The 10,728-nt window shown below is 43.6% G+C and overlaps 1 protein-coding gene across 6 annotated transcripts in view; it reads right to left on the reverse strand.

Moving 5' to 3' along the window:
* The window catches only part of PLEKHH1 (pleckstrin homology, MyTH4 and FERM domain containing H1), a 44,501-nt gene extending 42,538 nt beyond the window's left edge, over nucleotides 1-1,963 (reverse strand). For 4 of the 6 annotated variants that reach the window (XM_083604150.1, XM_083604148.1, XM_083604147.1 and 1 more), the window contains exon 1: nucleotides 1,695-1,963. The gene's annotated coding sequence lies outside the window, so the exon portion shown is untranslated. Of the gene's footprint in view, nucleotides 1-1,575; nucleotides 1,654-1,694 lie in introns of those variants that run through there. The other 2 variants (XM_083604149.1, XM_083604146.1) reach the window with 2 other exon arrangements.
* Nucleotides 1,964-10,728: the final 8,765 nt, after the last annotated feature.

A 10,728-nucleotide genomic window follows, 5' to 3' on the forward strand; every position in this document is an offset into this window, starting at 1 on the left:
GAAAGAAAGCGAAGGTGGGAAATTCACAAGGAGATCACTTTCAAGCTCCTGTTAAGACTGTTCTGCTCAATGAGAGTTTTGCCAGTTTTAAATCTTGCCTAGTCTCAGGGGGTGATATCCAACTAATCCATCATACTCAAAGCATACCGATTAAAATTAATGGACAGAAGCTACTTGTCCATTGATTTCAATGGCTTTAGTCTGAGTATGACTAAAGTTGGGTATAACCCAATGAGTTTAGTACAGGCTCTTTTGGGAGCTAGTTATTGTCGGCATCCATGGGAACCAAAGGTGGACAAACTACCCCAGAAGGAACACGATGTGTTCCCTACCAGAGGTACTATCCTGACACCCCATGAACCCCATGGGAGCTAGTATGGACATGGTATTTAATATGATAACTGCTGTTCTAAAGGTTTTGTTGGTGAAACAAACGGAGGACACTACACTTTAACAACTGTGCATGTGTGCCTAACCAGGCAAGATGGTGGCACAATCACCATTCCATTGTAATAGTATTGTATAAGCACCGCATCTTATGGTTTGCACCTGCATATCTCAGAGAGAGCCACTCCCTAAATTAAGCACATATCCCATTTGTTGTTCTTTTGCTTTTTAAGATTCATAAAACGCACCGTGCTTTGCATCCCATTTATAAAAGCGCCTAAATCAATTGTGGGAAGGAACAAGGCCTTTTCAGTTGTAGCCTCACAGTTATGGAATGAGGTTCCCATGGAGATGAATCATCAATGTGTCTCATTTTAAATTTCAGGTAAAAGCACAAAGCACTTTTTAAAACTGGAATTCTTTTTACTGTAGTTTTATCTTTCTGCTGCTTTAATGCTACTTGTGTATATTTTATTCTACTTAATTGATGTTGAATTTATCAATTTTGTAAGCCACCCAGAGATAAGGCTAACATGGTAATCATTTAAAGTTTAAACAAATAGTCCTCAGGAGAATCTTAACTGCTTAATTTAGCAGGTAAAGTGACCATAGAGTTACATTTCTCTTGTAAACTCCATCCTTCCACCCTAGACAATACCCATCTTAGGCAGTAAATGAAAGTACCCTTGATAGTCCTGGTTAATGTACCAATTCTCTGTGCCAGCTGTTTTTAAAATACCAACAGCACAATCCTAAATATGTTTATGCAGAAGTAAGACCCTCGGAGTTCAATGGGGCTTGTTTCTCTAACCTGAACGTGTCTAGAATTGAAGCCCCAAACTGTTTACTATTTGCCAGAGATGGCAATGGTTAAGGCTGCTAGTTTACACCACCCATTCATTACATCAGTCATAACCAGTTCACACCAAGTCATCTGTAATAATAAGATAACACATTCCATAAAAGAGGACATTTACCTACTCCTTTCTCTCCTAGCAATTTTAAATGAAAGAAGGTATCAAAGTAATACAACACCACAGGTAGTGATTTCCAGTACACAGTACAGACATGTTATAGCAATCATCCCTTTCTGCCCTACAGTTTTGAACCCTGCTTAAATCAGTTTTGGAAATAACAAGAAAAAGCAAAGATCGCCCCGCACACCCCCAGCCTCACACAGTCTCTCACCTTGGGCAGGCTGCTCTAGCAGGAGGAGGAGGGAGGGCTGAGGCAAGCCGGGCACTGGAAGCAAAGAGCCAAGATAGCAGAAGCCTCCCCCCCCCCTCCCGCCCCAAGTTGCGACTGACCTTGTATTGTTCTTGGTCAGAACAAGGTTATATTGTGTTCAGGAACAGAGTGTTGCCATCCTTCTGCCGCTCACCTCCAGCCTGCGAGGCGAACGAGGGCTGCTGCTACCCTGAGGGGGAGAGGATCTCACGAAAGTCATGCACACAACAGCTACGCTCGAGTCCCATTCAGCCTTTCCCCGTTCTCTGCCTCTTTTCTCCCTCTTTTCCTTCAAGCGGGAGAGCCTGGCTCAAATAGCGCAGCCAGCCCTCCAAAGAAGCACAGGAACTGACATCATCGGCACTACACTTTTAACCCCTTGCCTGACAATAAGATCAGGTTAGGCTGCCTCCCCTCCAAAATAAAACAGCAGGGAACTGACTTCCCACCCACAGGATTCCTCTGTGATCTTTTGTGTGTCTGTGTGGGAAATGGCCTTCTTTTGTACTGACAAGCACTCTTGTCACGTTTTCTTTCATTTCAGCTTGGCCAGGCATTGTCCCAGAGAAGAAATACTCACTCTAGATGCATTCATTCTCTTCCAGAAAGCTACATACAAATGGGCGTAAAGTAACCAGGATTTTTGTTGGGGGGGGGGGACAGAACCTCAGTTAGCTATGTATTTTTATTGATTTTTATTGATGGGGGGCAGCTGCAGCTTCCCCCCCCCGCTACACCCATGTACATACCCCTACACAACATTAAACAACACAATACACAAATCCTAAATTTGATTTTAAAAAATAAAATAAGGAATTTGAAAGAGAATTTTTTTAAGCAGCTGGGTTCCAGAATCATGATTGATTGTGATTTTTTAAAAAGTCAGAAGATGAAAAGGTTTTGTGGGAGGAGGAGTTGGGGGGAAGGAAAGCCAAGACATTTTGGCGCAAACACTGTAGCACACAATATCCAGCAACGAATTGTGCCCTTTCCGCATGTGTTGGCATAATAATACGCAAGTGGTCTTAGTTATCTATATGATCTATACATGTCTAAGTTATAAAAGGAAAGTCGATCTTAGCCACACTGGTAGTGCTTGGCGTGATGCAACCACACCACATCACATAGGGAACAACTCAGTCTTCGCTGCAATCATAAATGCATTCAGACTGTGCACACATTACCATTTACTCTGGCTCTGGTGCATGCTGGTGTTTGAATCTGTGTACACACGACGTTATCCACAACAGAGAGCTGGCCCGTAGTGTCTTGAAAAATACTATTGTTTGATGTGTTTTTCCCTTAAACTAACTTCAATATGAAGGGAAAACCTAAGGCACATTCACTTCACAGTTAAGCTGAGGTGTGTGCATTTGAGACAGCCATTGTCCTTGTGCAAATGACAGGGGTTGCAGGGGCAGGGAAACCAAACAGGTAATGTACATCAGGTTCAACCTCCCCACCCCCTATTTGGTGTGTACAAGAGTGTGCAAATGTGACTCGAACACAGTTGTGAGGGCTGTGTACATAGCCTTACTTACAGAGATAAGTCCAAGGGACTTACTTCTGTGTAATAAGCATGTTTAGAATTGTGCAGTTAGTCTGGTATAAGCAGCAACCAATGAGTTAACTACATAAACCAGAGCTATCAAGGGTACTTTTATATATTACTTAGCATAAGGATTCCTAGTGGATTCTGTTTACAAGATAAAGTCAATTTACCTGCTAAATCAAGCAGTTAGAAATCATGAAGGCTATTTAAATTATTACTGTTTTAGCCCTGTCCTGACTAAATGAGGTGTTTGCTTGGGAATATTTCTTTTGGTCCATGCCCAAGCAGCAGTTGTGCTGGTTCCTGCTTATTTGCCCCACTGTCTTTCCACAAGTCCTGACTCTAATTTTCCAGGTCCGGCAAGCAAAACATGGCACCCTGTGTCTTCTATCCACAGCCCTTCAGACACATGTTTGTATCCTTGTTTGGTTCTTCCTCACCTACCAGCATATTTATTTATTAGCGCCTATTTCTAACTCACTGTTGACCCATACTCATGCAAAAGTGGCCAAAGGCCGATCAGGCAAGTGAGTTCCACAGGAAAGCTTAAATAATGAGAGTCACAGAGGAGGGAGGTTAACAACCTGGCTTTGTTCCCCTGTGAGCTTTTGCCTCAGAGCCAGCTTGGTGCAATGGTTAGCGTTGGACTAGGACTTTAGGAGACCAGGATTAAAAAAAAAAAAACACCTCTCAGCCATGAAGTTTGCCAGGTGACATTGGGCCAATCCTGATCTACTTCACAGGGTTGTTGTGAGGACAGAATGGGCAGGAAACCATGAACACCCCCTCGAGGAAAGGTGGGATATAAATGTAATTATCTGCCTGCCTGCCTGCCTGCCTGCCTGCCTGCCTGTCTGTCTGTCTGTCTGTCTGTCTATCTATCTATCTATCTATCTATCTATCTATCTATCTATCTAGTCAGCATCATCTAATGCCACTGTAGAGAACTTGTTGGTTGCTTGGCTATCTTTTGAACCAGCAGTAGTTGAATATTTGTCACTGTTCAGTGTTATGGTGAAATAATACGATTAAAAGAGGAATAAGGAATGGCCAAAATTCAGTTGCAGAGCACATGCTTTGCATACAGAGGATTCCAGCATCAGTCTCTAGCATATCCAGAATAGGGCTCAGAAAATCCCCTGTCCAGAACTCAGGAATGCCTCTGTCAATCAGGGGAAGCAATACTGAGCTAGTATTATCAGTATGGTCTCACTCAGTCTTCCCATATGCACTAGCATATTGGCGGGTGATGTTATGTCACAAAGGCATTGGAAACTAAATACCCTGTTGTTGTTGTTCTTGTTGCTCTCCCATATATTTTCAAGGGGGTAGAGTCATTTGGAGGTACCGTATTTCTCCAAATGAGTAGGTCTTAGGATGACCAAACCCAGCATATTACTTTTCCTTTCCTAAGAACTGTCACACAGGGCAGTGAAGCGGTTCAGGAACAGAAGGCAGGTGTGGAACATGCAAACATTGTGTGTTACTACCCTCTACAGGAGAAAATGCACAATAGTGTTATTATGTCAATTGTGATATAATTCATGATAACACAACATGCAGGTCACACCATACGTTTAAAGCTGTATTACACAACTTTGAACATTCATTGCTTCCCCTGCTGAAGAATATTTGGAACTGTAGTTTATTGAGAGTGCTGAGAATTGCGAGGAGACCTCTCTACCCCTAACAGAGCTACAATTCTTAGAGTGGCTTAACAATCAATCTCTCTTCCCAGGGAACTCTGGGAAATGTAGCTGTGTGAAGGGAAAATGGGTCTTCTAACAACTCTCAGCACCCCCAACAAGCTACAGTTATTATTTATTTTAATGCAGAAGTAGGGAAGCTCTACCCTGTGGGCCAGACGCGGTCCTTCAGGCTACTCTCTCTGATTCTCAGGATGTTCCCTATGCCATGCCTCTCATCAGCCTCGCTCTGTACTCTTGAGTACTTTGGCCTGGAAAGTATCCTTGAACTTTGATTGGTGCTTCTTGCTTAGCTGGGTTGAGTGATGGGAGGCCATAGAAACTTAAGGCTTTTGCATAGCTGGAATGGAGCCCATGGTACAAAGATAAGAGTCACATTTGTTGTTCCACTTCTATGCCTGTGACCGTGTCCAACACTGGCATACAGCCCCTGGATGTTCCCCTACAAAGGAATGCAGGCCTTATGCTGCAAAAGATCCCCTACGATGTTCCCCTGCCCATGATAAGTATAGATGAAGAGAGTGTGCTACAACTTTTTCCACAATAAACAGTAACATAGTTAAATCACTGTAGGGGGTGCCCACAATTGTGAGGTCTGAAGAGATGAAGATGATGCCTCTGCAATTGTTGCCATTGCCTGTAGACTGCTTGTGATGTCACAAAGCACTTGAGTAGAACACAGCTTGCAATGGCTGTGATATTCAGCATTGCACAGGTTTATTCTATTTGGAGGAGGCGAACTGGCAAATGGAAGGAGGCGATCAGCTGCCAGCAGAATGCTATGGATAGATAATAAGGCACGTTTGCTTGCTGAACGGGATGGTGTCTTGAAGGCTGCTGATATCCATATTCAGAAGCTGGCTGATGTCTAGTAATGGACCTAATGGATGCTGACAGATGTTGGTGGGTGGAAGTTGGTGGAATTCACATTCAGAAGCTGATGGATGCTGCAAGGCAGAAGTAGGCTGATGTATGTGGATATAAGCTGGTTGACGTTTGCCTTAAATATTAAATATTTGTTTTTTTAAAATGCTTATGTGAATTTATTTTTGTTACAATATTTATAAAATGAAAAAATGAAAAATTAATTTATAAAAAAGAGGAGAGGCCTGTTGGGTGTTGCTTGTGGGCTTCCCAAGAGGCCCCTGTCTGGGTACTAGGTGAAAGATGGTGCTGAATAGGCATTTGGTCTGATCCAAGATGGTTCTCCTTATGGCCTCATTGTCAGCTAATGAGCAGAAGGTTAAACCCTGTTGGCTACAGGAGTCTGCTGAAACTTGGGAGTGGAAAAGAAAAATAGGTAAGCAGAATCTATACAAACAAGCACAAATAGAAAACCAGAAATAACAGCACATAAAATATTTGGCAGGCTTTGAGTAACGATGGCGTCTAGACAGAGTTGAGTTTAGTACTGGCATAGTTGCCATTTTACACTCAGGGAAGCATTCCCTTCCCCAGTGATTCCTAGCTCTACAGACAACAACACCTGGCAGACAACAGACTGTGAGGCACTGAGCTTTCCAATTATGTTAATCATTATGCATGGTGGCAAATGTATTGTAATAAATAACCAGTGCTGAAGTGCCTAAGGATTTCGCAAAGGGATTTTTGAGAAAAAAAGAAAGAAAATAACCTCTGAGCCTGGCAACAATTAAAAAATGTCCAGGACTTGAGAGGCATTTATTATATCTCCATTGTTCTCTGCTCATCTAGGGAATGTTTATGCCAAAAAGTATAGCTGTCAGAAAGCAGTGTATTCTCCTACCTTCAAAACTTTTCATGTTCTTTATGAAGCATATTTGTCTTCATTTTGTATGGCCCAATCACCCCTCATGCTTCTTTCATGTGATGCTCATTGACTTTTCTTCTGAATGCAGACCCTTTCAGAGATGCACCACCTCTTGGAGAGCCACCAAAATGAAAAGTTCAGAAATGGATGTATTTCATATGAAAATATTAGTGTCAGTCATATTGCCACAGTCTTAGATTCCAGCAGTAACCGCAATGCACAGACCAATATCTGTTGTATCAACAGAGGAGGCACTGAGCATCACCACTGAATGGGAGACCCCCAAGCCCACAATGCCAGGGATCCCTGGAACGAGATCATAGAATTATTGAATTGTAGACTCGAAAGGGACCAGAATTTTTTGCCCAGTGTAGGACTTGAACCCACAACCCTAAAATTTAGTCTTATGCACTGCCAACTGAGCCCTGCAGCTTGTAACCCTGAGTCCAGCAACAGGCAAGGATGCTCACCAAAAGAGCCTCAAACACCAGCCCAGCATGCCCAAGCTGGAGAGACAACTGAGTGCCAGGCTTTCAAATAAGTGGCTCTGGCATTTCAAGAAGCAAGTCTCACAATTCTGCATAAATTTATATATTTTAATTTATAAAAAAATTATATACCAAAAATTATATACTGTACCACCAACATTTAGGAAAAAATATGGTGAACAGCATAAGATCAACAATAAAAATGCGTTTATAAAACAAGTACAAAATACATCACAAATCAATAGATCAGATTAATATGCATCACCCACTCAGAAAAAAGGCTGGGTGAACAGACAAATTTTAAGAAGGTGCCCACAGGCCAATACTGTATCTGCCTGTTCTTTGGAAGTACATTCCAAAGGGCAGGTGCCAACACAATAAAGACCCTGGGCATAGGGCAAACCTTGGGCACATTCAGCAATACTAAGATTTTCTTCCCAACCCTCCACACACACCAAGATTAAGTGACCAGGCAGGATATAACAAAGTATAGTGTTTTTGAAGGTACGTTGGTCCCAAGTCCTTCACAGCTTTATACTGATGTCAATAGCAGACGCTGTATCATTCTGCACTAGCTGCAGCTTCGACAGTGGAACAGACTCCCATGAAAGGTGGTGGACTCTCCTCCCTTGGAGGTTTTTAAGCAGAGGTTGGAAGGCCATCTGTCATGTATGATCTAGCTTAGATTCCTGCATTGCAGGAGTTTGGACTAGATGACCATTAGGACCCCTTTCATCTCTACGGTTCTATGATTCCAGACCAACCTTAATGGAAGCCTTAATAGGCTGGCACAGTACCAATATTACAGCAGCTTTGATTGCTGTTTATTAATGTTGACTTCATTACTGTTCTATAGTTGTGTACTGAAAGCCTACTATTTTGCCAAATATGCGGATATCTTAATCTATGTTGGGCAGCTTAAAACTGAAACAGATGAATGATAAATAAATCAATTTCTATTGTGTGGCTGGTCCTGGTTACGCAAGGGGATAACTAATGAGAGGCAAAGGTGTAGGAGTTGGCAGGCCATAGGAAAGGAGAATGTGCTTGTTAGCAGATTAGTTTTATACAATATATTGTGTGTCTGGTATTGGACGGCATGTAGTACATGATGTCCTCGCATACCAGAGCACTCCCTGCTGCACCTTTCTTGGAGTCAGCAGGTTGCTGGGCAAATGCTATGCAAGTGATGTCAGGCATCATATATCACCGAAAGTCAAGATCAAGCCCAGCTGCTGCGACTATGGATGCATTCAGAAGAAAAGAAAGATAACCAAGGAATGGAACTGCTTGGAACCCAGCCAGGGATGGGAACTTTAACAAATACCCTGAACTAGGTGGTTGGCATCACTGAAGTATGTGGGGTGATGTGACCTTTATGAATGCAAGAGCAGTGCTCCCTCAAAAGGTACAAGGCAATCTCTTTTGTGATTCCTCTGCACTCTCAGCCCTCTTCACTAGGCTTTTGTGTATCTTGATTGGCCACAGGGAACGAATAGGGAAAACCCCTCTCGCTCTCTCCCTGCTAGTACTATATAATCAGATCTGTGGGCCTTAAACCCTGTGTATTCCTGTTGACTGCAAACACTGGATGCTAATGAGACACAGTGGGGAGGACAATTGCACAGACTCCCCTGCTATCAGGGCTGGCTCAAGACATTTTGCTGCCTGAGTTGCAGGACAAGATGGTGCCCTCCCCCCAAGGCACATGCAGAAGCCAATTGGACTGGTAGTTGAATGTTGCTCTATTACTGGTGAATTAGCAGTATCCTCCACTGCACTTGAGGGCAGCAGGCTAGTGTAGTGAGTATAGGGCAGCCACATGCCCCTCACAGCTTTGTCCACTTCCTGCAGCTCAGCATCTGTTGCCTGTGGCAGCTCTGGCATCTGCCTCATTGTAGGGCCAGTCCTGCCTGTTTGTATCCTCAAGAGCAGGCATAGGCAAACTCAGCCCTTCAGATGTTTCGGGGCTACAAGTCCCATCATCCCTAGCTAACAGGACCAGTGGTCAGGTGAAATATACTCAGAGTCGCAAAGTGATTTCATGCTCTTTATTCAGCTCATAGTGGTGAGGAGGAATGAATGAATGTCCCCTCAAAGCATCTGCTTTATATACATTATTTACACAATGGGCTGCACATGATTGGCTAATTCCGGAATTCTACTGTAAGCCAATCAGATTGTGGATTCACTTCTATCTGGAGCATGATTGGGTGGTTCCTGCCAACCAATCATACTGCTGCATTGTTCTGGTTATGGTTTCCCCAGGGGCTTGCCGCTTTGCATAGAAGACATTTTGACGAGCCACCACTGAGGGCTGTGGCGAAAAGTGCCCCTTCAGCTGTTCCATTATTGTTTTGTATGGAACAGTAGCAACGTCTTCAGGCACAAGGAGAGCCCGGGCGATTTCAAACGTCTCTTCTCCGCAGACGCTGAAGAATATTGCCCTCTTCTTGGCGTCTTCTTCCTCGGTGACCCCTTTGGCTTCTAGGAGGAAGGTGAAATGGGAGGCGTACGCTTCCCAGTCTCCAGATGCTGGGTTGAACGGCGAGAAGCTGCTGTCGGTTGCCATTCTGAGTTCCTTGTGTCCCGGAGCTGAAGCCTGGATACACGGTGCGAGGCAGCGGTGCGGCAGGTGGCGGTGCTGCGGTGCTGTGTGTGGCAGTCAGCTCAGCGGGATCCCACCTTCGTCGCCAGTGAAATATACTCAGAGTCGCAAAGTGATTTCATGCTCTTTATTCAGCTCATAGTGGTGAGGAGGAATGAATGAATGTCCCCTCAAAGCATCTGCTTTATATACATTATTTACATAATGGGCTGCACATGATTGGCTAATTCCGGAATTCTACTGTAAGCCAATCAAGTTGTGGATTCACTTCTATCTGGAGCATGATTGGGTGGTTCCTGCCAACCAATCAGACTGCTGCATTCTGAATCCTATTGTTCTAGGACCAATCAGACTGCTGCAGTTTGGATCCTATTCAACTCAGTACATAACATCAGGGATAATGGAATTTGTAATCTCAAAACATACGGAGGGCCGAGTTTGCCTATGTCTGCTCAAGAGTCTTAAAAGCACACTCAGATTCACTTTTTACACAGTTTCATTTTACTATACTCAAGTAAAAGTGAGCTCTTTCAAACAATGTTCTTGCCTTTATTGTATCTTAGTTGGAGTTTGGGAGGTTTTTAAGCAGGGCTCCCCCTCCCTCAGTAATTTTATTTTTTGATCACAAATCACATTCACAACTTTTGAAAGAAGGTCATCATCTTGAGGCCTCAGAATCCTCACCATCATTTTGTGTACTGATACAAAGCCAAGTCTTCCCATGTTCATGGAGCTGGAGCAAAGACCACACCATTGACATACAAAAGAACAGAATAGCAAATGTGGAGGAACCCTAAAGCACGCACATAGACTAATCAGAAGGGGGGGGGGGGAATTAGGCAGGCCCACACCCTGAAAGCAGCCCCATAATAACTCAATGGCAAGGAATGTTGAGTGGCTGAGAAGAAGAAAACTGACAGCCAGGTGGAAGCAGGGAATAAACTAGAGTGGCTAGAACAAGAGGACAGAGC

This window comes from Podarcis filfolensis (genome assembly GCF_964270895.1).
Source record: "Podarcis filfolensis genome assembly, chromosome: 1".
Classification (NCBI taxonomy): domain Eukaryota; kingdom Metazoa; phylum Chordata; class Lepidosauria; order Squamata; family Lacertidae; genus Podarcis; species Podarcis filfolensis.